Source organism: Moschus berezovskii, chromosome 12 (genome assembly GCF_049115385.1).
Source record: "Moschus berezovskii isolate FMDL1 chromosome 12, NW_MosBer_1.0, whole genome shotgun sequence".
Classification (NCBI taxonomy): Eukaryota; Metazoa; Chordata; class Mammalia; order Artiodactyla; family Moschidae; genus Moschus; species Moschus berezovskii.
In genome coordinates this window covers 61,966,698-61,993,797 of record NC_142471.1, presented here as the reverse complement: position 1 = coordinate 61,993,797, position 27,100 = coordinate 61,966,698, and the positions used below count along the sequence as shown (strand labels likewise).

The 27,100-nt window shown below is 39.4% G+C and overlaps 2 pseudogenes; one reads left to right on the top strand and one right to left on the bottom strand.

Moving 5' to 3' along the window:
* LOC129555973 (cytochrome P450 2C9-like) overlaps positions 1-24,372 on the bottom strand; it is a 28,174-nt pseudogene extending 3,802 nt beyond the window's left edge.
* LOC148776006 (peptide chain release factor 1-like, mitochondrial pseudogene) lies at positions 4,355-4,960 on the top strand (annotated as a pseudogene).
* Positions 24,373-27,100: the final 2,728 nt, after the last annotated feature.

Here is a 27,100-nt window from a genome sequence, read left to right as displayed (position 1 = left end):
TCCACATAAAAATGGAAAAGGAATTTTAAAATGCTTATAACAACAACAATAAACACCTTGGAAAGACAAAAAAATATGCAAACCACTGCCTGAAAAAATTACTGAAAAATTTAAAGAAAGTCCTTTAAAACAGAAAGACTGTATCATATCCAATAAAGGAAAAAATCAATCTGTCATGATATTAAGTCTTTCCAAACTGATCTAGCATGTCACTCTGATAAAAAAAAATCCCAGCAGAGTGTTCTGGTAAATTGACAAATTGATATTAATATTCATTTGGAAATGTGGACAGCTATGGTTAGCCCAAAAACATAAAAGAAGCAGAACAAATTTGGAAGTCTTGTACTGCTACCTGTCAAAATCAGCTATAAAGATTTACAGACTAAACTGGAAACAACACACAACCCATCAAGCTGCCTCACACATGATTATTTTTACTTCTCTCACCTGGTGTTCATCAAGAGTCGCACCCATACTGTGTAAATGAGAACTTCAAGACCAGTGAGGTCAGTAAAAGAGAAACCGATCTTACCTTTGGGATGAGGTAGTTTCTGAATTTAATGTCACGGGTCACCACATGGGGCAGATTGGTGGGGAGCAGGTCAATGTATCTCTGGATCTCGTGAATCACAGCATCTGTATAGGGCATGTGGCTCCTGCCCTGCATGCAGGGGCTCCGGTGTCTGCCAATGACACGGTCAATCTCTTCCTGGACCTTAGCTGATAAGGAACGTAAGGAAGACTGATGGAGAAAGAGGAAAATTCACACCACATTCCATACCAATTCAGGGATAAATGAGGCACTATGATGGTGTCCCAGTATCATTATATACATAAACTATATGACCAGAAGTGGAACTAAACAGAAAGAGATAATGGCCATAATACAGACACATAAAAGTTTCTTACAAGCCTGGTTTAAGATACATCTATATATCCTTCTATATTAGCATACACGATAAAACAAAGAGAAATGATGAAATGTTTCAAATATAAACAGAATATAAAGTCAAGAAATTATAGTCCTTGAAGAAAGAAACAAGAATCAAATATTAATTTTATATCAGAATACTATAGGTTAAAAAGTTAAATTATAATATGTGTGTTCTGCGTATTTGTGTATTATGCACGTGCAATTTGCAATGGTACTCAGGTCATTCTCCAGCTGTCAAATGCCACCGCTTTCCGCATTCTAGCAGTTTCTTCTGAAATTCATGTCCTATTTCTAAATAATGACTCTCTATTTTTATTTCTCACTCACAGATTCTTAAACAATATCTGACATCTTGGTACGAGAGTTGAGAATTTACATCTCCATCTTCCCTCAAACAAAATCACATACACACCACACACACATATGCATCCCCATAATCTATTTCCCCAATATATTTATACCACAATTTTTGATGGTTAGAATATTCATTGTTCCATCATTCTACAATGCTCTCTGGTAAGACAATTATGATCATGTCTCATATTTGGTATTTTCTTGGACTTGGCCACATCTCTTTAGTTCAATTCATAAAATTCTTTACCCTGATTCAGGATTATTTCCAAATGCTTAGGTAGATGTTCAAATTCCTAATCATAAAAACCCTAATATTCAGAAGCTACATGTAGTCGATCACCTCTCTTTTGTTCTTGGTATCTCCCCAACACCTGCTTTATTCATCTAACCCATTTAGAAATGGATATTTTCCAGGCCTGCTGTCTAGCAACAACATTGACAGTTTCACTCTCCTTCAGGAGGTTTCCAAATCCCTGGAGACCATGACTTCCTCTGACATGACTTCAGGCATTTGGATGAGAAAGGGTTGAAAGAATGGGTAAAAATTCGTTAAACATACAAGTCTGAAAATACCCTTTTAAAAATTAATACCCAGTTTGATAGTTGCTCTTGAATTATGATGCTGTTGTGAACTCTTTTATCTATGACCTGCTACATCTCCGAATGTTTTTGTAATTTTTTTCTCTTTTATCCAGGTATGCTGAAATTTCATGACTCTGTGTCTTGGGGTGGATGTCCTTATTTCATTCACTCTGTGAGACATGTTGAGAGAATTTTCTGTCTACATGGCAAAACTTGGAAGTCTTTTCTCCAGAGTGCTCACTCTCTGGAGTTTTCCTCTGGCTGCTGAATTTCAGGAAGCAGAATGGGAAAGGAGCTAAGAATCTCTGAATTCAAGAAATGGATTCTTCCCTAACCTTTCCTCTAAGTTGTGACCTCACTCTTTTCCCCTGTTTCTGTCCAGTGTCCTAAGAAGGGCTTCTTAGATTTCCTTTCTCTAGACAGTAAACCTCTTTCATCCTATTGGAGAAACAGAGTTACCTGAAAGGAGTTATCAAAGACTTGTGGTTGGGAGAGTTTCCTTTATCAGCCTGTGTCTTCCTCTATCTTTTTAGAAACAAGGTACTTCCAAACATAACCTTAAGGACTGTAAGAACATAAATGACTTCTCCTCATTTGATGACACCTCTCTAATGGCAGAAAGTGAAGAGGAACTGAAGAGCCTTTTGATGAGGGTGAAAGAGGAAAGTGAAATGCTGGCTTAAAACTCAACATTCAAAAAACTAAGATCTGGTCCCATCATTTTATGGCAGTGGTTAGACAGCATCGCCGACTCAATGGACATGAATTTAAGCAAACCCTGGGAGATAGGAAAAGACAGGGGAGTCTGGAATGCTGAAGTCCATGGGGTCACAAAGAGTTGAATACAGCTTAGTGACTGAACAACAACCACAATATTATACCATTCTGACTATAACTTCATCGTCTCTACTGACTTCACTGTCAACCCTCAATATGCTCTCTGTGATTCAGAAATTTGTTGAATATTTGTTGGCTGCTTCCTGACTCCAACTTAGAGAGGCTAATTCTCATAGGTTATAGGTTATAATCATTTCAGTGGTATTCTGACAAACAAGAAAGCATGTGCTTCTAAACATAACCATAGCCTTTAAAAGTTAATTTCTATGCACCTATTTACACCTTATCTTTGATAAAGGAGGCAAGAATATACAATGGAGAAAAGACAATCTCTTTAACAAGTGGTGCTGGGAAAACTGGTCAACCACTTGTAAAAGAATGAAACTAGAACACTTTCTAACATCATACACAAAAATAAACTCAAAATGGATTAAAGATCTAATGTAAGACCAGAAACTATTAAGCTCCTAGATGAAAACATAGGGAAAACACTCTCCAACATAAACCACAGCAGGATCCTCTATAACCCACCTCCCAGAATATTGGAAATAAAAGCAAAAATAAACAATTGGGACCTAATTAAACTTAAAAGTTTCTGCACAAAAAAGGAAACTATAAGCAAGGTGAAAAGACAGCCTTCAGAATGGGAGAAAATAATAGCAAATGAAGCAACAGACAAAGAATAAATCTCAAAAATATACAAGCAACTCCTGCAGCTCAATTCCAGAAAAATGAAAGACCAAATTAAAAAGTGGGCCAAAGACCTAAACAGACATTTCTCCAAAGAAGACATACAGATGGTTAACAAACAGATAAAAAGATGCTCAACATCACTCATTATCAGAGAAATGCAAATCAAAATCACAATGAGGTACCATTTCACACCAGCCAGAATGGCTGCTATCCAAAAATCTACAAGCAATAAATTCTGGAGAGGGTGTGGGGAAAAGGGAACCCTCTTACGCTGTTGGTCGGAATGCAAACTAGTACAGCCACTATGGAGAACAGTGTGGAAATTCCTTAAATAACCGGAAATAGAACTGCCATATGATCCAGCAATCCCACTGCTGGGCATACACACCTAGGAAACCAGAATTGAAAGAGACACATGTACTCCAATGTTCATTGCAGCACTGTTTATAATAGCCAGGACATGGAAGCAACCTAGATATCCATCAGCAGATGAATGGATAAGAAAGCTGTGGTATGTATACACAATGGAATATTACTCAGCCATTATAAAGAATACATTTGAATCAGTTCTAATGTTGTGGATGAAATTGTAACCTAATATACACAGTTAAGTAAGACTAAAGAAAAACACCAATACAGCATTTTAACACATATATATGGGATTTAGAGGAGAAGACAATGGCAAGCCACTCTAGTACTCTTGCCTAGAAAATCGCATGGACAGAGGAGCCTGGTGGGCTGCAGTCCACGGGGTTGCTACTAGTCAGACACAACTGAGTGACTTCACTATCACTTTTCACTTCCACACAATGGAGAAGGAAATGGCAACCCACTCCAGTGTTCTTGCCTGGAGAATCCCAGGGAAGGGGGAGCCTGGTGGGCTTCCATCTATGGGGTCGCACAGAGTCGGACACGACTGAAGCAATTTAGCAGCAGCAGCATGGGATTTAGAAAATGGTAGCGATAACCCTGTATCGTTCAGAAGCCTATAAGCACATGAAGTTTGAAGGAGGTGTGCACACAGTCCAGAGAGTGCCCAAGACCGAGAAGCAAGGCTGCATCCACGCCAGCACCATGACTGTAGCCATCTTACCCCAGCCTACTGAGATTAACCCGGTGATTAATCCTAAGGATTTAAGGGTTAATACTAAGCGAGCCAGTGATGCCAGGGGGCAGCATGTGAACATCACAGACAGTGCTGTCCGGATTGTTCATCTCCCAACGAGTATTGTTTCTGAATGCCAACAAGAAAGATCTCAACTGAAAAATGAAGAGATGGCTATGAAAAAATTACATGTAAAACTACAGCCTGCAGCTAGAAGAAGAAACAAGTAAGTGATACAATGCTAGAAAGATTCAGATTGGCACAAAAGGAAGGTCAGAGAAAATAAGAACGTATAATTTTCCACAGAACAGGGTCACAGATCACAGAATAAACAAGTCACTTCATGATTTTGAAATTTTATGCAAGGCGAGTGCCTACTGGATGAACTTGTACAGTCATTGAAGGACTATGCTAATTATGAATCTTTAGTAGAAATTATTTCCAAAAAAATTTAAGTTGATTTGTTATTAAAGACTTGTATAGCTTCTGAAAATTCTGTTATAGCAAATCAGGCTGTGTACATACAGTATTCTCTTGAAACACGTGAGTTAACACAGGTGAGAGTAACATTTTTAATAAACAGCTAATTTACATGAGTCTCTGAACGTATTAAGTAAAAAAGCATGTAATATTAAAAAAAAAAAAAAAACACTTTGTCTCTTTTGCTGTCTCAGTCTTTCGAGACAGTAAAAGAGACAAAGATATATTGAACAGTCTTTTGAACTCTGTGGGAGAGGGAGCAGTGGGATGTTATGGGAGAATGGCATTGAAACATATAAATTATATGTGAAACGAATCGCCAGTCCAGGTTCGATGCATGATACAGGGTGCTCGGGGCTGGTGCACTGGGATGACCCAAAGGGATGGGATGGGGAGGGAAGTGGGAGGGGGTTCAGGATGGGGAACACATGTACACCCATGGCGGATTCAAGTCAATGTATGGCAAAACCAATACAATATTGTAAAGTAAAATAAATAATTTTTATAAAGTTAATTTCTAACAAAAAGTTTTTTTTGAAAGATAAAATTCTTGACCCCTTAAAATGTGTATTTTGGCAACAATCATTTTTCTGGAAACAAACTTATGGATTAATACAATTTCTTTACATACATATCTTAAACTAATTTATTGTCAATCTAACTCTTTTGAGGACTTCTTAGATTGTTGAAATTGCATCAGGCAGCCTTACTAAATTTCTATGATTTCCAATTTCTTTAATAAAGAGAGCTTCTAGTTTCTCAACCCTCATTTCTTTCTTTTTTTGATTTTTGGCAGCTCTGTCCAGAGCATGTGGGACCTTAGTTTCCTGACCTGGGTTTGAATCAGTACTCTCTGCATTGGAGCTTGAGTTGTAACCACTAGACCACGGGGGAAGTCCTTGGACCATGGTTCTAGAACACTGCATTTTCAGCATGTGGGGACATCAGAGTGGTCTGTCCATAATCAAAACCAATATGCAGCTTGAGGCCGATTCATGCTGGCCTTGCTTGCTACACATGACCTCCCATGAAATTCAGGTGCTTAATATCTTCACATATTATGTAAAGATGTCACATTACTATCCCTTCATTAAATCTGGGGGAAAAAATTAAGTTGCTCAGTCTTAAGTAATTCTCTAAGAGAAACAAGGTAGAATACATTCAAGCATCTTTCTATCATCTCTTCTGAAGTCACCCTGCCCACCATGTTATCATACCTATGACCTTTGGTTGTTTCAGCAGGAGGAGGAACCCATATCTCAGTGTGGTGCTCGTCGTCTCTGTCCCAGCTGAAAACAAATCCAATACAGTGTGTGCCAAGTTTTCAACCGTATACTCCAGTTCCTGATTGTTCTTTTCCTAGGAATAATTTAATTAAAAAGTTACAAAGCACCCAAAAAAGGAGGAGGTATAGAACAGTAATAGCAAAAAAAAAAAAAATAAGTTGACACAAATCATTCCTGAGGAAGTCAGGAATGGACTTACTAAACAAAAACTTTCAGATACATACCTTTAATATGCTTAAATAGCTAATGAAAATCATCAAGAACTAAAGAAAATCTGAAAAGTATATGAACAAGTATAGAGTAACATGAAAGGTACTATAAAAATAAATCAAACAGAATTTTGGAGCCAAAAATCACACTACCCGAATATTTTAAAATTTTCCAGAAAGTTTGAACAGTAGACTATGGGAAATCCAAGAAAGAAACAGCAAATCTGAAGCAGAATAAAAATTTCCAGTGTGATTATCAGAAAGAAAAAGTAATAAAGAAAAATAAATAGAACCTAAGGACCCATGGCACTCAATTGTACTAACATCCACTTTATGAGATCCCAGAAGAGAGTTAGGGAAGGAACAGAAAATAACTATTTGAATAAGAATGACTGAAAACTTTCAACCTTTTGTGAAATACATGAATCTAGAAATCCAAAAAGTTAAACCCCAAGAGGAATGAAACCAAATAGACTCACTGTAAGGCATATTTTAATCAGACTGTCAAAAGCCAAAGCAAAAGAGAGAACATTCAAATCATCAAGAGAATAGTAACTCATCATGTACAAAGGATCATCATTAGGATAACAGGTCATTTTTTCCACAGACACTGTAGAGGCCAAATATCAATGGAAAGATGTATTTAAAATCTTAAGTGGAAATATGTCAACCAAGAATTTTGTATTTGGCAAAACCATCCCTCCATAAATTAGGAGACATAAGACATCCCCAAATTAAAAGCTAAGGGTTCCAGTTAACAAAACAAAAGGAAATGATGGTAATTCTTTTCCATTATAGGTTATTACAAGATATTGAATATAGTCCCTTGTGTTTTACAGTAATTATCTATTTTATACATAGTAGTTGAGTATCTATTAATCCCATACTCCCATTTCATCACCCCCTTCCTTTTATTACCTAACCATAAGTTTGTTTACTATGTCTGAGTCTGTTTCTGTTTTATAAATAAGTTAACTTATAATATCATTCCAATCCCAAAGAAAGGCAATGCCAAAGAATGCTCAAACTACCACACAATTGCACTCATCTCACACGCTAGTAAAGTCATGCTCAAAATTCTCCAAGCCAGGCTTCAGCAATATGTGAACCGTGAACTCCCAGATGTTCAAGCAGGTTTTAGAAAAGGCAGAGGCACCAGAGATCAAATTGCCAATATCCGCTGGATCATGGAGAAAGCAAGAGAGTTCCAGAAAAACATCTATTTCTGCTTCATTGACTATGCCAAAGCCTTTGACTGTGTGGATCACAACAAACTGGAAAATTCTGAAAGAGATGGGAATACCAGACCACCTGATCTGCCTCTTGAGAAACCTGTATGCAGGTCAGGAAGCAACAGTCAGAACCGGACATGGAACAACAGACTGGTTCCAAATAGGAAAAGGAGTGCGTCAAGGTTGTATATTGTCACCTTGCTTATTTAACTTCTATGCAGAATACATCATGAGGAACTCTGGGCTGGAAGAAGCACAAGCTGGAATCAAGATTGCCGGGAGAAACATCAATAACCTCAGATATGCAGATGACACCACCCTTATGGCAGAAAGTGAAGAGGAACTCAAAGGCCTCTTGATGAAAGTGAAAGAGGAGAGTGAAAAGTTTGGCTTGAAGCTCAACATTCAGAAAACAAAGATCATGGCATCTGGTCCCATCACTTCATGGGAAATAGATGGGAAAACAGTGGAAACAGTGTCAGACTTTTTTTTTTTTTGGCTCCAAAATCACTGCAGATGCTGATTGCAGCCATGAAATTAAAAGACGCTTGCTCCTTGGAAGGAAAGTTATGACCAACCTTGATAGTATATTAAAAAGCAGAGACATTACTTTGCCAACAAAGGTCCATCTAGTCAAGGCTATGGTTTTTCCCGTGGTCATGTATGGATGTGAGAGTTGGACTGTGAAGAAAGCTGATCGCCGAAGAATTGATGCTTTTGAACTGTGGTGCTGGAGAAGACTCTTGAGAGTCCCTTGTACCGCAAGGAGATCCAACCAGTCCATTGTAAAGGAGATCAATCCTGGGTGTTCATTGGAGGGACTGATGCTAAAGCTGAAACTGCAATACTTTGGCCACCTCATGCGACGAGTTGACTCACTGGAAAAGACTCTGATACTGGGAAAGTTTGGGGGCGGGAGGAGAAGGGGACGACCGAGAATGAGATGGCTGGATGGCATCACCGACTCTGTGGACATGAGTTTGAGTGAACTCCAGGAGTTGGTGATGGACAGGGAGGCCTGGCATGCTGTGATTCATGGGGTCACGGAGAGTCGGACACGACTGAGCGACTGAACTGAACTTATAATATATATTTAGATTCCACATATAAGTGATATCATATAATATTTGTCTTTCTCTGTCCAGCTTCACTTAGTATGATAATCTCTAAGCCCATCCATACTGCTCAAATGACATTATTTAATTCATTTTTAATGGCTGAGTAATAGTCCATTGAATATATATATATATATCACATCCTCTCTATCCATTCACCTATGATGAATACTTAGGTTGCTTTCACGTCTTGGCTACTGTAAATAGTGCTATTATGAACACTGGGGTGCATAACTTTTAAAATTATAGTGTTCTCTGGATTCCTACCTAGAAGAGGGATTGCTGATCATATGAGAACTCTATTAATAGTTTTTAAAGAAACCTTCATACTGTTCTCCATAATGGCACCACCAATTTACATTCACACCAATAGTGTAGAAGGGTTCCCTTTACTCCACATCCTCTCTACCATTTATTGCATGCCTAGTCACTCATTCGTGTCCAGCTCTTTGTAACTCCATGGACTACAGCCTGACAGACTCCTCTGTCAATGGAATTATCCCAGCACAAATACTGGAGTGGGTTGCCACTTCCTTCTCCAGGGAATCTTCCTGACCTGGGATCAAACCCTACATCTCCTGCAGCTTCTGCATTGGCACGCAGATTCTTTACCACTGAGCCATATTTGTAGACTTTCTGATGACAGCCACTCTGACTAGTGTGAAGTGACACCTCACTGTAGTTTTTATTTGTATTTCTCTAATAATTTGCACTTTACTCATGTTTCAGATGGTAAAGAATCCACCTGCAATGCAAGAGACCTGGGTTCAATCCCTGGGTTGGGAAGAGACCATGGAGGGTGGCATGGCAACCCACTCCAGGATTTTTGCCTGGAAAATTCCATGGATAGAGAAGCCTGGTGGGCTGCCAACTCCAGTCGATGGAATTGCAAAGAGTCTGACCCAACTGAGTGACTGAGCATGCATGCACACATATATGTAAGGGTATAATACCAAATATCAAAGCTCAACAAAAAAGACAAGGAACCTAATTTTAAAGGGGCAAAGGACTTGAATAACAATATTTCTCCAAAGAAGAAATAAAAATGGGTAATGACACATGAAATATATTCTAGATCATTGTTCATTGAGGAAATGCAAACTAAAGCCACAAAGAGAGATCACTTCACATTAACCAGACTAGCTTTAATAACTACAAGAAACTAGAAAATAAATAATGGTAATTACGTGGGAAAACAGGAATGCTTTACATTGCTGATAGGAATACAAATGCTTCAGTCATCATGGGAAAGTCTGGCTATTGCTCAAAATGTCAGATTTAAAATTACCATAGGCCTCATAGGTTTCACTCCTAGGAATATACTCAACATAAATGAAAATATGTCCATGAAGAAATTTGTACACAAATGTTTGTGGCAACAGTGTTCATTAAGACCCAAAGGGAAACACCACCAATGCCCACAAATACATGAATGTATAAAAAGTCATGGTATGTATATTAAAATGGAATATCATGCAGCCATACAAGAGAGTAACAAATACTGATATACACTATAACTTAGACAAGAATCCAAAACATTATACTAGATGAAGCCAGAAACAAATGGGCCAATGTTATAAGTTCTTTTATATGCTATACTCATGCAAGCATGCTAAGTCGCTTCAGTCGTGTCAGACTCTGTGACTCCGTGGACTGTAGCCTGCTAAGCTCCACTATCCATAGGGTTCTCCAGGCAAGAATACTGGAGTAGGTTGTCATGCCCTCCTCCAAGGGATATTTCCAACCCAGGGATTGAACTCATGTCTCTTATGTCTCCTGCACTGTCAGGAGAGTTCTTTACCACTAACACTACCTGGGTAGTCCCATACTATATTCATAACAAGAAAATCCATAGACATAAAACAGAAAACAGGTTAACACATGATGGGGTGGAGGGAATGGAGAGTGATCATTTAATGATATGGTATGTTTCTGGAGCGCCATAGGAAAGTTTTGAAATAAGAGAACTAGTGATCACACAACATTGTAAATGCAAGTATATACAACTAAATCATATACTTTAAAATGGTGAATTGCATGTTATATGAATTTTACCTATATTTTAAAATGATGTTACTCCAAAAATCAATCAACAGATTTCCTGCAATCCCTATAAAAATCACTAATTTCTTTGCATAAATTGACTAGTTTATCCTGTAATTAACCTGAAAATTCACAGCATTCAGAATAGCCAAAACACTTTTAAAAATTAACAACAAAATTAGAGGACTCACATTTCTCAACTTCAAAACTAAATACAAAACTAATAATTAAGATGACCAGATGATATGCTACTAGTATAAGGACTGACATTTAGATTAATGGAATAGATGTCAGATTACACAAATAATCTAGAGCTTCCCTTGTAGCTCAGTCAGTAAAGAATCTGCCTGCATTGCAGGAGATTCGGGTTCAATCCCTAGTTGGGAAGACCCACTGGTGAAGGAAATGGCAACCCACTCCAGTATCCTTGCCTAGAAAATTTCATGGACAGAGGAGCCAGGTGGCCTGCAGTCCATGGGGCCGCAAAGAGTCAGGCACGACTAAGTGGCTAACACTTAATTACTTACTTACACAAATAAAGGGTCAAATTTTGAGTGCACTGACTTTTGAGAAGGGTTCAAAGAAGGAAAAAGGGTGTCTTTTCAACACATGGTATAGAATTCATGCTCACAGACATATAATTCCAGCTCCATATCTATACCAATTCAATTTTTTAAATTTATTTTAAATGTAAAATGTTGCTTTTTTTTTTTTTTAACTTTACATTATTGTATTGGTTCTGCCATACATTGACACGAATCCACCCCGGGTGCACATGTGTTCCCCATCCTGAACCCCCCTCCCACCTCCCTCCTCATCGCACTCCTGGGCATACACACTGAGGAAACCAGAATTGAAAGAGACACATGTACTCCAATGTTCATCATAGCACTGTTTATAATAGCCAGGACATGGAAGAAACTTAGATGTCCATCAGTAGATGAATGGATAAGAAAGCTGTGGTACATATACACAATGGAGTATTACTCAGCAATTAAAAAGAATACATTTGAATCAGTTCTAATGAGGTGGATGAAACTGGAGCCTATTATACAGAGTGAAGTAAGTCAGAAAGAAAAACACCAATACAGTATACTAATGCATATATATGGAATTTAAAAAGATGCAAATGATAACCCTGTATGCTGCTGCTACAGCAAAAGAGACACTGACGTATAGAACAGTCTTTTGGACTCTGTGGGAGAGGGCGAAGGTGGGATGATTTCGGAGAATGGCATTCATGTTTCGGAGAAACATGTATATTATCATATGTGAAACGAATTGCCAGTCCAAGTTCAATGCATGATGTAGGATGCTCGGGGCTGGTGTACCAATTCATTTTTACTTCACACTCAAAGTGCTCTCTCTCTTCCATCCAACTCTTTCTCATCACAGAACTATGTATATTGTATATAATATATACAGTATTCACCGTCTAAAATTCCTTCCCCTGTTCTTCACTGCAAATATATTAAGATTTATTTCCAACCACTTGGTATGCAAGAAGCCCAGCTAGATTAAGCCATTCTTTTCCATTCCCTCATACAGTGTGTGCAATGATCATGTTAAACTTCATATTATTCCATGATAGTTTGTATTTTCTAACTTGTTTCTAATTGTTTCTATTTCCTCTGAGGTGTCATTCTGTACTTCTCTGTAGGAAGATTACTAGTAGGTGAAGAGTTCAGTTCAGTTCAGTTCAGTAGCTCAGTCGTGCCGACTCTTTGCAACCCCATGAATCACAGCACTCCAGGCCTCCCTGTACATCAACAACTCCAGGAGTTCACTCAAACTCATGTCCATTGAGTCGATGGTGCCATCCAGGTATCTCATTCTCTGTCGTCCCCTTCTCCTCCCGCCCCCAATCCCTCCCAGCATCAGAGTCTTTTCTAGTGAGTCAACTCTTCGCATCAGGTGGCCAAAGAATTGTAGTTTCAGCTTTAGCATCAGTCCTTCCAATGAGCACCCAGGACTGATCTCCTTTAGAATGGACTGGTTAGATCTCCTTGCAGTCCAAGGGACTCTCAAGAGTCTTCTCCAACACCACAGTTCAAAGCATCAATCTTCGGCGATCAGCTTTCTTCACAGTCCAACTCTCACATCCATACATGACCACAGGAAAAACCATAACCTTGACTAGACGGACCTTTGTTGGCAAAGTAATGTCTCTCCTTTTTAATATACTATCTAAGTTGGTCATAACTTTCCTTCCAAGGAGTAAGCGTCTTTTAATTTCATGGCTGCAATTAGCATCTGCAGTGATTTTGGAGCCCAAAAAAATAAAGTCTGACACTGTTTCCCCATCTATTTCCCATGAAGTGATGGACCAGATGCCATGATCTTAGTTTTTGAATGTTGAGCTTCAAGCCAACTTTTTCACTCTCCTCTTTCACGTTCATCAAGAGGCTTTTTAGTTCCTCTCACTTTCTGCCATAAAAGTGGTGTCATCTGCATATCTGAGGTTATTGATATTTCTCCCAGCAATCTTGATTTCAGCTTGTGCTTCTTCCAGCCCAGAGTTCCTCATGATGTACTCTGCACAGAAGTTAAATAGCAGGGTGACAATATACAACCTTGACATACTCCTTTTCCTATTTGGAACCAGTCTGTTGTTCCATGTCCAGTTCTAACTGTTGCTTCCTGACCTGCATACAGGTTTCTCGAGAGGCAGGTCAGATTGTCTGGTATTCCCATCTCTTGAAGAATTTTCCACAGTTTCTTGTGATCCACACAGTCAAAGGCTTTGGCATAGTCAATGAAGCAGAAATAGATGTTTTTCTGGAACTCTCTTGCTTTTTCCATGATCCAACGGATATTGGCAATTTGTTCTCTGGTTCCTCTGCCTTTTTAAATCCAGCTTGAACATCTGGAAGTTCACGGTTCACATATTGCTGAAGCCTGGCTTGGAGAATTTTGAGCATGACTTTACTAGCGTGTGAGATGAGTGCAATTGTGCGGTAGTTTGAGCATTCTTTGGCATTGCCTTTCTTTGGGATTGGAATGAAGACTGACCTTTTCCAGTCCTGTGGCCACTGCTGAGTTTTCCAAATTTGCTGGCATATTGAGTGCAGCACTTTCACAACATCATCTTTCAGGATTTGAAATAGCTCAACTGGAATTCCATCACCTCCACTAGCTTTGTTCATGGTGATGCTTTCTAAGGCCCACTTGACTTCACATTCCAAGACATCTGGCTCTAGGTGAGTGGTCACACCATCGTGATTATCTTGGTCATGAAGATCTTTTTTGTATAGTTCATCTGTGTATTCTTGCCACCTCTTCTTAATATCTTCTGCTTCTGTTAGTTCCATACCATTTCTGTCTTTTATCGAACCCATCTTTGCATGAAATGTTCCCTTGGTAGCTCAATATATCCAAATAATTTAACAATTAAACATTATATCTTCCATAATGCATACTATAGATTTGCATTAATGTACTTAAAATTTTTATCAACATTTATCACGTACTTAAAATGTTTATCAACATTGCTGGCCAAACCACTGAAATATCACTGGTAAATTCAACAGCCCTAAAAATGCACAAGCAATCAAATAATCAAGCTGTCATTAATATTTTACCTGTCCATCTTGGTCAGGAAACAAGCAATCAAATAGCTGAACTGTAATTAATATTTTACCTGTTCTATCTTGGTCAGGAAACAATAAAGTCCCGAGGGTTGTTAATGTCCAGGGATGCTTGGTATTCCCTTATTTTCTCCAAAACATAAGTATTCATACAAGCATGATTTTCAAAGAATTTTTTGAGTTTTCCTGGGATATAATCAATGAGAACAGGGAAAGAACTGCAGAGCTAGAAAGAAAATTGTTCATTAAAAGAAAACACTTAATGAAGATTTAAATATTATATGCCACACCCTGGTTATAAAATGTATTATAAATATTAAAATAATATGGCCACTGTATAGATGGGACTTTTTAACTTCACAAATACATAGTTTTCTATGCTGATAGATGTATTTCAAGGAGAAAATTATAACCAGTGATCAACAATGGTATTCATCTCCTATACTCATACATCATGTTTACAGTATAAAGGCATCTTTGTATCAATTCTTTCATTTTCTGCATCAACTCTCCTCACAATTATGTAATAAGAGATAGCATGAAACACAATGATTCACCTTTTATAGATGATACCAGATTATGGGAGCTTAGGTAACCTGATATAGAAAACAAGCTGATCCCTGATATTTCTATTTCTGTTTAGTGGCCTCAACCATAAAAGCAGTATTTTAGGACTAAAAGGGTCCTAAAGACACCCTAAAACTCAACTCAACACTTTATGGATAAAGTAACTGGGAACCACAACAAAGTAACCTCTGTAAGGTCACACCATTGTCTTTTAGGCAGAGGACAGAACATTTAGTTCAGCACAGGGTACACCAGTGATGTTGGTTTGTGGCTCCTACACTAAAAAATAATCATTTTGTCATCCTCAAAGCAATTATTTTGTCAGTTAAGATACCGACTGAAGCCTCAAACTCTCCTATCATATTCAGTGTCCCCTGGGAGCGCCTTGAAGGAAATACTCTCTTTCTTCCCAAACAGATATTTCTGTTAGCTAATATGCTGAAGAATCCATGAGTATAGATTGGGGAACAAGACTTGTGGGCAATGGAAGCCTTTCCATAGGACCTGGAAGTCCTTCTACTTCTGTGGTCATGCTTTGGGGAAGTTACCAAAGTAGTTTACAGAAATTTGTCTTTGGATCTTGGTGGAAAAACCACTGAATAGGGTCAATGGGACTGAATTGCAGTTCTGTATTCTTGGCATGTATTTTCCTGTCTATCATTAAGGGTTCTGCAGTCATCCCCAGATGAGTATGCCATGATGCTAAGCTCTGGGCAGGACTGTGCTGTTCACACATTCACCTCACAGCTTGGTGACCAGAGAGATCTGGATCTCATGGAGAAAAGAGCCAAAATGATGCCTTGAGAAGAAAGGACTTTGGCCTCACCTGCAGCCATGGAGAGCCCAGAATCCTGACGTTTTCATTCAGTCTTTCCATTAGATCTAGAAAAATGTGATCGTTATAATCAAAACGATTCTGGAAAATAATGGAGCAGATCACATTGCAGGGAGCACAGCCAAGTATGAAAGTGGGATCGCAGGGTGACCCTAAAGAATAACAAACAATTTAAACACACCATTAAAACATATGCAAGAGACACTTGGTGTTTGAGATAACAGGTAAAGGTAATTTTAGAAACTCTAAAGTGATATCTAATCAACAAATTCCTTTAAAAATAAATATTCAGCATGCATAAAATCAACACATCACTTTACCTTAACTTGAATAGGATATTTCAGCACAGCTAGTTAAATAATGGGCTTTTACAAATATTCAATTCACTCCTACCTACCATTTTCATTCAAGGTGCCTGTTAATTTGAAGGGAAAATGACAAGAACATTTAAAGAGGCCATTTTGTATGCTTTAATAATGAAAGTTATCAATGTTGAATATCATCTGTCTGCAAATTAAACACTGACAGAAAGAAAGAAAATAGTTAGGGGACTCAAAATGAATAGTTGAAAAACTCATGTACAGAATCAGGGAGGAAAAGCTAAAGTGAGAGAGAGAGAGACTGTAGTTGAATTCATGCATTTGAAAAAATAGATGTAATAAAACACAAAGTATCCATGCTATATGAGAAGAAAAACTAAGATACAAGTGAACAATTAACCAATTATTATAAATTGGATTTTTGTCTAAAGTAATATAAAATGCAAAATTTTAATTTCAAACATAAACTCCCAGATAAGTGAAACAAAAAGGGTAACTTGATGAGTGGAATTTCCTTAATTTTGTTTCCATTTTTTAAATTTCTTCTTTTTTTAAGAATTAATGTCCCTCATTTACCATGGTCATTAAAATTAATATATTTGGAATAAACACTGGAGCAGATGTGGAGAAAAGGAAACACTCCTATACTGTTGATGGGAATGTAAATTGATGGAGCCACTATAGAAAACTGTATGGAGGTTCCTTAAACAACTAAAAACAGAGCTACCATATGATTCAGCAATCCCACTCCTGGGCGTGTATTCAGAAAAGATAAAAACTCTAATTCAAAAAGACATGCATCCCGATTTCATGGCAGCATTATTTATAATAGCCAAGACAGGGAAACTAGAGAAGGCAATGGCAACCCACTCCAATATTCGTGCTTGGAGAATCCCATGGAAAGAGGAGTTGGGTGGGCTATAGTCCGTGAGGTCACAAAGGGTCAGACATGACTGAAGTGACTGGACATGGAAACAACCTAAATGTCCATCGACAGATGCATGGATACTGAAGATGTGAAATGCACACACACACGTAATGAATATTGTTGCTATTGTTTAGTCTCTAAGTCATGTCTGATTCTTTGTGACCCCAGGACTATAGTCTGCCAGGCCCCTCTGTCCATGGGGTTCCCCAGGCAAGAATACTGGAGTGGGTTTCCATTTTCTTCTCCAGGAGATCTTTACAATCCAAAGATTGAACCCACATCTCCTGCACTGGCTGGCAGATTCTTAACCACTAATGCCACCACCAGGGAAGCCCCCCAAAAATTACTCAGTCATTAAAATAAAGAAATAATGCCATTTTCAGCATTATGAAATTATTATGTTGAATGAATTAAGCCAGACAAAGATAATTATCATATGATATTGCTTATAGTATGTGAACTGAGAACTTCTAGATGTACTGGCTGAATTTAGAAAAGGCAGAGGAACGAGAGATCAAATTGACAACATCTGTTGTATTATAGAAAAGCAACAGACTTCCAGAAAAACATATAATTCTACCTCATTGACTACACTAAAGCCTTTGACTGTGTAGATCACAACAAACTATGGAAAATTCTTAAAGAGATGGGAATACCAGACTACTTTACCTGCCTCTTGAGAAACCTGCAAGCAGGTCAAGAAGCAACAGTTAGAACCAGACATGGAACAACAGACTAGTTTCAAATTGGAAAAAGAGTATATCAAGGCTGTACATTGTCACTCTGCTTATTTAACTTATATGTCAGGCATATATATGGCATTTCATCATGTGAAATGCCAGGCTGGATGAAGCATAAGCTGGAATCAAGATGCCAGGAGAAATATCAATCAATTCAGTTCAGGTCAGTTGCCAGTCCTGTCCTGATCTTCTGTGACGCTATGGGCTACAGCACACCAGGCTTCCCTGTCCATCACCAACTCTAGGAGTTTGCTCAAAGTCACGTCCATCAGGTCATTAATGCCATCCAACCAGCTCATCTTCTGTTGTCCCTTTCTCCTCCTGTCATCAATCTTTCCCAGCATCAGGGTCTTTCCAAAGAGTCAGTTCTTCACATCAGATGACTGAAGTATTAGAGCTTTAGCATGAGTACTTCCAATGAATACTCAGGACTGACTTCCTTGAGCATTGACTGGATTGATCTCCTTGAAGTCCAAGGGACTTTCAAGAGTCTTCTCCAACACCACAGTTCAAAAGCATCAATTCTTCATCACTCAGCTTTCTTTATGGTCCAACACTCACATCTGTACATCACTACTGGAGAAACCATAGCTGTGACTATCTGGACCTTTGCTGGCAAAGTGATGTCTCTGCTTTTTAATATGCTGTCTAGGTTGGTCATAACTTTCTTCCAAGGAGCAAGCAAATTTTAATTTCATGGCCTCAGTGACCATCTGCAGTGATTTTGGAGCCCAAGTAAATAAAGTCTGTCACTGTTTCTACTGTTTCCCAACCTGTTTGCCATGAAGTGATAGGGGTGGGGGGAAATGCCATGATCTTAGTTTTTTTTGAATGTTGAGTTTTAAGCCAGCTTTTTCATGCTCCTTTTTCACTTTCATCAAGAGACTCTTTAGTTCTTCTTTGCTTTCTGCCATAAGGGTGGTGTCATCTACATATCTGAGGTTACTGATATTTCCACCAAAAAGGTGACTTCTACCTATTAACTTTACGCTCCCTAAAGTTACCCTGAGCCAACTGCTTCCTCTAAACATACCCTGTGACACAGTTCTGCCCGCAAGAGGGAGAAGACCAAGCTGTACCCACCAATGAGCAGGTTTCAGTCCCACCCACCAGGAGACCTGCACAGCTCCAGGACCAATCTCAAGCACCAAGGGGCAGACAAGCTAGAAGAACTACAATCCTGCAGCCTGTGGAACAGAGACCACAAACACATAAATTTAGACAAAATGAGATGGCAGAGAAATATATTGCAGAATGTACATTTGTTACTAAAATCCAAAAAAGATGGGGTAAAATTTGCAAACTGAAAACAGAACCAAATTCTACTTGGAGAAGACAAGATAAACAGGTGTTGCTAAGGTCAAAATTTAGTTAAATATTTCATGACTTGGTTCCAAATAGGAAAAGGAGTACGTCAAGGCTGTATATTGTTACCCTGCTTATATAACTTATATGCAGAGTATATCATGAGAAATGCTGGGCTGCAGGAAGCACAAGCTGGAACCAAGATTGCCGGGAGAAATATCAACAACCTCAGATATGCAGAGGACATCACTCTTATGGCAGAAAATGAAGAAGAACTAAAGAGCCTCTTTGATGAAAGTGAAAGAGGAGAGTGCAAAGGCTGACTTGAAGCTCAACATTCAGAAAACTAAGATCTTGGCATCTGGTCCCATCACTTCATGGCAAATAGATAGGGAAATAGCGGAAACAGTGGCAGACTTTATTTTTAAGGCTCCAACTGCAGATGGTGATTGCAGCCATGAAATTAAAAGATGCTTACTCCTTGGAAGGAAAGTTATGACCAACCTAGTCAGCATATTAAAAAGCAGAGACATTATTTGTCAACAAATGTCCGTCTAGTCAAGGCTATGGTTTTTCCAGTAGTCATGTATGGATGTGAGAGTTTGACTATAGAGAAAGCTGAGCAAAGAAGAATTGATGCTTTTCAACTATAGTGTTGGAGAAGACTCTTGAGAGTACCATGGACTGCAAGGAGATCCAACCAGTCCATCTTAAAGGAGATCAGTCCTGGATGTTCATTGGAAGGACTGCTGTTGAAGCTGAAACTCCAATACTTTGGCCACCTGATGTGAAGAGCTGACTCATTTGAAAAGACCCTGATGCCTGGAGATATTGATGGTAAGAGGAGAAGGGGACGACAGAGGATGAGATGGTTCGATGGCATCACCAACTCAATGGACATGGGTTTGGGTGGACTCTGGGAGTCGGTGATGGACAGGGAGGCCTGGTGTGCTGCGGTTCATGGGGTCGCAAAGAGTCAGACACGACTAAGAGACTGAACTCAACTGAACTGACTTGGTATATGTGTGTTTTAACAGAATTAAGATGTAGCATACATTTATTCAAAATATTTAAATCGGTACAATTAGTATTGAATAACAGGAAATAATGAATGGGATACTTTTTAAAGAGTACTGTCTTTACAGAGAAAGCATAATTGATGAGAATTGCACTAAGATATCCCAAGATGATTAAAACCATAGATGGTATTACCATTGGCCGGAATTGTAGGCCTGAGCCCTGGAAGTAACTCTCAAAAGTGTCTGTAAGGCTGAATATATAAATATAGTCCACTTAAGTGAACACACATGTTACTTGTTTCATGCCCCATAATGGTCATTCCCATGCGTACAATTAACAATTATTCCCTGGTAAAATATTCCGGAATAAACAACCACATTATCTCTACCCTTCTCTGTTCTTTAATATTTTTAGGAAATGACTCAAAACTATGTTTTGTGATTTCTGGTTTGAAAACAAAGTTCAGGAGATAATATGATTAACTGATCTTTATACCCACACTGCATGCATAGTCATGGGAGTACACATATAATAAGCACAGTTACACAACAGCTCCTTGGCTGCCTGTGCTTTATAACCCCCTCCCGCCATCTGAGGGCTAACAACCAATACCAATATGAAATATTATTGGTATTTAATAATACCTGAAATATTTCCAAGGATGTCACTGGAGAGAGAGCAGTCTGTTAAGGTAAGACTTAAGAGAAAATAGAATCACCCACCGTTGGTTTTTCTCAACTCCTCCACCAGGCAGTGGGCTTCCTCTTGAACGCGGTCCTCAATGCTCCTCTTCCCCATCCCGAAATTCCTCAGGGTCATGAGCGAGAAGCGCCGGGTCTCCTTCCATATGTTCCCGTTGCTGAAAATGATTCCTACCAGGAGAAAAACAGAACTAGGAGGGAAGTTCTAGGGAAGGGGGAGTGAGCTAACATATGGCAGCCTCAGAGAGGGAACACGATCTGCTGGGGGGCCATGGGGGAAGTTTTCAAATTCCTCTTTTCCATCCTCCCCACTCCTACCCTTTACCAATGCTGAACACCCACACACACACACACACACCTACCATATCCCTTAGTAGCTCTTTGAACCACTGGGTAACTGCCTCTTCCAGAAAACTCCTCTCCCAGGTCAATCAGAGCTTCCCTCACTACTTCATATCCATGCAAGACCACAGTGGGCTTCATGCCAAAATACAGAGTGAATACAGGGCCGTAGACTTTTGAGAGCTGGGAATGGAGATGCATGTAATAGCAAAAAAAGTCAATATGAGATACTATGTTGTGCCTGATGCAGAATGTATTATCATCCTGCTATTATGTTTTTATTCTGCCAGAGGCAGCCCAATTATGTATTATATTCAGAATTTAATGCATAAATATGGTGGCAATTGTTATAGGTTCTTATCGGGGTCCAGCCCCGATATGACCCAGGGTATCCTCGGGATGAACGGCGTCGGCGTCAGAGAGAGAGAGAGAGAAAGAGAGAGAGAGACAGGGGCTGATGATTCCTTGGTTTACGCTGGAAACCAATAAAACCCCAGCACGGGGCTTGCTCTGTTTACGTAGGCCGCAGGCGCCCTCTCGAATCACTTGAGGTACCCCACCAGGGCACCCCCTCGAGTGGGTCTTAGAAGCCCAGGCAGATAAGTAAACTCAGAGGGCCCAGCGCTCCAAGGATCTCAACCAGAAAAAGGAGAATAGAGAAAAGGACGGAAAAAGAGAAAGAACAACACGGGGAGACCAAGCTTCAGTGAGCAAGGCCCAAAACTTTATTTTCCAGTGCTGCTTTTATACCCTAAGTTGTGCACATAAAAAACAGAGAAAGAGAGGTATAGAGTCACGCCAAAATCACGCGGGGTCAGCAGTCTTGACCCTTATCAGGATCAGGGCTCATTTTTGTATGTCTCGTGATATACAAAAGTTTTGGGTGGTTTACATCATCTTCTGGCCAGGTGGCCTGCTAACAGTTTATGGCCCTCTCTCCTAACAAAGGTTAGTTAGCTAGAAAAAGGCTTATATTCTTTTAAGTTGATTTTCCTAAAGTCAGGTGCTATACACATGACAAGGTTACATTCCTATAAGGTACAGGTGTAGTGAGCTACAAGAAAGGAATTTATTAACTTAAGATCTGATGTGGTTAAATCAAAGGCTACTACTTATATTCTCTATATGTGATTAATATATTTCCAAGGATACAACAGATACAGGAAACTTTGCAGCAAGCATTGATTCAACAATGAAATCTCTTTTAGTACTATTCTAATGATTTTAACTTCTTCAACAGATTTCTGTATTTTAGAATATCAGACTTTCTGTCCTTGCATGGCTGGGAGGCTATAAACAGTCACACTCATAGTTGTAAGAGCCCGGACAAACTTGTCATGCAAGTTAGAAAGCTATCAGAGGGGCTTGGATTGGAACACTCCTATTAAGCCGAGGAGAACTTTTAAACTACAGTTCTGAATTAATGTTTTCAGAGAAAGGTGGTTGGGGGGAAACCCCCATAAGTATTAGAGGACTTGGTAAGAGGCGTAAGATAGTAAATCAGTCAGATTCCGGTTTTCTTTGGGGTAGATGCTCAGGTAGGTCCAGGGGGCTCCTCGAGTCCTGATTAGCCTTTGCCCGTCAGGCCTCTTCCCCAGTTGACCTTTGCCATGGGTAGGATTTCCCTCGCTGGCTCCCGGCAGGTTCTACTTATGGATGACCTGAAATGCTGGGTAATGTCCCAAGTAGCTGGTACACAGATTATAATTAATCCTCAGATCAGCACGTTCAGTGGGTTTATTTGTCCCATTGTAAATAAGGAAAACGAGGTTGCGGAATTCTGTTCCATGTCCAGGATCTCAGGACTAATATGTAGAGGATTCAAATTTGAAGATCATAGTCACCCTCTGATCCTTGAGAAGCAATATAGCAAACTTTCAGGGCCACCTTTTGGAACAACAGCCAGCTCACTGCTTCAGAATCACCCATGGAGCAGTCATTAGAATTCTGATTCTGTAGCCCTATGATGAATACTAGAAATTCATAATTTAAAAAATAAGCTCATATAACTCTAATGCCCAGCCTTGTTTGAGATCCTCTGATGTCACTAAAGAGAGGAAGCATCCTCGTGGCAGTGGCAGGACATGCAGCTTCTCATGGAAGAACAAAACCTTCTATGTGGCAGCATTCACAGGGTACAGATGGCAGTTTCCTGCAGGATCCAGATGAATGCTGCTGCCACCAATGGGACCCTAACTGATGACTTCTTTCTTTCATTCCCCCGTGATCGTCCTAATCCTAAATTAATCCTTAACACCAGGCACAATGCCCTTCTTCAGAAAAGTTCTGTTTTCCTGGTATCTGAACAAAACACACAGACTATATAGTAAATGATTTCAGGAAAGAAATCGCTAATCACATGCTGAAACTAAAGCTCTAGTACTTTGTTTGGCTACCTGATGCAAAGAGCCAAATCATTAGAAAAGACTCAGATGCTGGGAAAGATTGAAGACAGGAGAAGAGGACAACAGAAGATGAGATGGCTGGATGGCATCACTGACTCAATGGACTTGAGTTTGAGCAAGCTCTGGGAGGTGGTGAAGGACAGAGAAGTCTGGCATGCTGCAGTCCATGGGGTCACAAAGAGTAGGACACAACTGAGCAACTGAACGACAATATAGTAAATGATTTCTGGAAAGAAATCACTAATCACAAAACACTTCACTTACCCTTTACTTTCAGTCCCAAATCATAGCAAATGGCTGTGAAATAAAGGAGGCAAAACTACCAGCTTTTAAAACTTAATTATTTTGATTCTACCATACGAAGACCTAAATGCTTCTCTACTCACAAAACACATTACTTTGTTCCTCTATTTATGATATTAACAGGCCAGAAAAGGCAAGAAAAATATCAGATTTACAGGGAGTAATTTGCTTCAAACTGACCTGCTTTAACAGTGTGCTCATAAGAATATATATTATTTTTTTAATTGGGCTTATTTTACTTACCTTTTACAAGCCACTGGAGGAACACAAAACCTACTTACATTGCTTACAGACTTTCTGATGTCCTTAACATCTAATTGTAGGATATTTCCAAGAATTGGGAGAGGAGTGGGGCCCGGCGGGAGCTTCCCTTTCCCAGAGCTCTGTTTCCAGAGTGAGAGGAGAAGCAGACAGCAGAGACAGAGTACCAGGACCGCGGGTAGATCCATTGACACCTTCTCTTCTTACTCAGACGACTGTGAGCCTGAAAACAAAAGCTTTTGTAACAGTCCCTGCTAATTCAACTTAGGCCTCTCTGAGGAATAAAGATACTGTTCAATCACATCCACTTTGTACTCTATTCTGAATGGACTTTGGCCATTGATAAAGATAAAACTAAAATGTCCTTTAGTCTTGTTTTCCTTCTCTTCAATGACGACTGTAGAGACTGTCATTTAATTGCACTGGGTTAGGACCAGGTTTCCTAATTTAAAAAAAAATGTATTTCCATTGTGCAGCCAAGAATTAGAACCACTAACATAAAGAATTTGATCCCCAAACAGCTCAAAACTCTGGACTCTAGTCAATGACCAGTTGCAAATGTATGACTCTGAGGGAAATTGGTGTATTCTATGCCTTTTTTTATTAAAAAAAATTTTATCTTGTAATACAATATAGGATAATTTATCCTTGAAAATGGATGTGTTTAAAGTTTTTAATGTACTGCACCACCATTACATTTATAAAAAATAATTATGACATATTTAAGATAGTTTAAAAATCAGAATAGAGTAACTGTGGTTCTGGCATCCAAAATGAAGTTCAGGGGTCATCGTGGATGTGGTTTTAGACATAAGTGTTTCTGTATCACTGAGAACTTGAATTCTTTTCTGTGTCAAACTCAAGGACTCCACCAACCATTTTTGAAACAATATATGCTAGCAGGTGCTTGCTACAATTTTGTGTTTTCAAAGTCCTCTCCAGACTCTCCTCCCTCCCACCCTCCCATCCCTTCCTCCACTGCTTCACAACTCTGTAACTTTTCTAACTCCGACCAATTTTGCTTACAAGCATCCTTCAGTTCAGTTCAGTTCAGTCGCTCAGTCGTGCCCGACTCTCCGCCACCCCATGAATCACAGCACGCCAGGCCTCCCTGTCCATCACCAACTCCCGGAGTACACTCAAACTCATGTCCACAGAGCCTTACCTTGTGCTATCTACAAGTCTCAGTTCAGTTCAGTCTGACTCTTTGCGACCCCGTGAACCACAGCACAAGTCTGCTGCTGCTGCTGCTAAGTCGCTTCAGTCGTGTCCGACTGTATGCGATCCCATAGACGGCAGCCCACCAGGCTCCCCTGTTTCAGGGATTCTCCAGGCAAGAACACTGGAGTGGGGTGCCAGTCTAGTTCTTGACAAAAACTTCACCTACTCTTATGGTTTCTTGTCTTTATTAATTTCCCCATTTTTTAGCGTGCTGCTGCTCTGGCTAAGTCGCTTCAATCATGTCCGACTCTTTGTGACCCCATGGACTGTAGCCTACCAGGCTCCTCCCTCCATGGGATTTTCCAGGCAAGAGTACTGCAGTGGGTTGCCATTTCCTTCTCCACTAGAAGAACATAATTTAAGAACTTTTTGGATCTGTGTCTCCTGGGCTGCAGTTCTATCAAGCTCCAAATAAACACCTCTTGATTTTAACCAGACCTGCATTCTTGGAACTCATGCTTAACATTAACATAATTCAAACCTCTTAAATAACCAAAGACATATACAGTAATTATGTAAGTAAATTTACATGACTTTTACCTTGAAATCTCACGTCTACCTTAGCAAAGAAAAAAGTAAGGTAGAGATAGTAATTTGATATTTTTCATATGAGGGAAAGGGAGTTCTGGGGTAAGAGAACTGTCCAGCATCACAAGGCTCATAATAAATAAAATTAGGATTTAAACTGAGATCTTCTGACTCCCACTGTGATGCATTCTCATATATACCTCAAGAACAATTTTAGAAAAACAAAACCAAATAGCCTAAAATATTACTCTAAATATGCACCCCACTGATTGTTCATTGATTGTTTATAAAATAACAGGCATCACAGGATATGCGTGTCCCTGGACCTCGAGGGAAAAAGTCATAGATTCTCAAGACAAGAAATTCTAAAAAGATATTCACCCCTTTCCAACACCAAAGAGGCAAAACTTGCTCAGGCAATGGAGGAAACAGTCAGTCTCAAGAATTTAGTGGGGGAAGGCTTGAGAAACTATGGCTTAAGCCTCCGACTTGCCTCCAGACGCAATTGTTTCTGTTGCCTTTTGGAGTCTGTCTTTGTCAGAAATATGGAATTAAGAATACACAGAAAATGCAGACTTGACTGATATAAAAAGGTGTTTTTTGGGAGTTTGTTAGGACTGCAGCCCAAGAGACAGAGATTCAAGAAACAACTGAATCACACTCTGCTGGACTAAAAAAATGTTGAGGCTTATGAGGGCAAAATTCACAAAATAACAAAAAGCGTTTGTCAAGAATCACTGTTGGAGCTGGCAAGTAAGGGTTCCTATTAAGTAATCATTGGTAGGGGTCCAAAATGGTTGCCTAGTTACAATGGGAGACCTTGAGAATATAAGGATGCAGCTGGTAAGTGTTTTCTGAATAGGGCTAGTCCTGTCCTTGGGTCTGGTATAAGTCAAAGAAACATCAAGTTCTCAGAGGTGTGGAGACAACCCTGAGACTGGATTCTCAGTGGCCTGCTGACTCCATTTTTGTATGCCTGAACTGTGATTATTCCATTATAATTTTAGTTTGTCATCAAGAGCAAGGAAGAGAGATTTTACACAGAACAACAGGTGTGGATTCAGTGGAAGATCAGAGGCACAGACTTCATTAAACAGACCCTCAGCCCAGAACCACCAGTACATGCAGATCCAAACAGAAGACAGTTAGTGGTCATGATGATCTAAA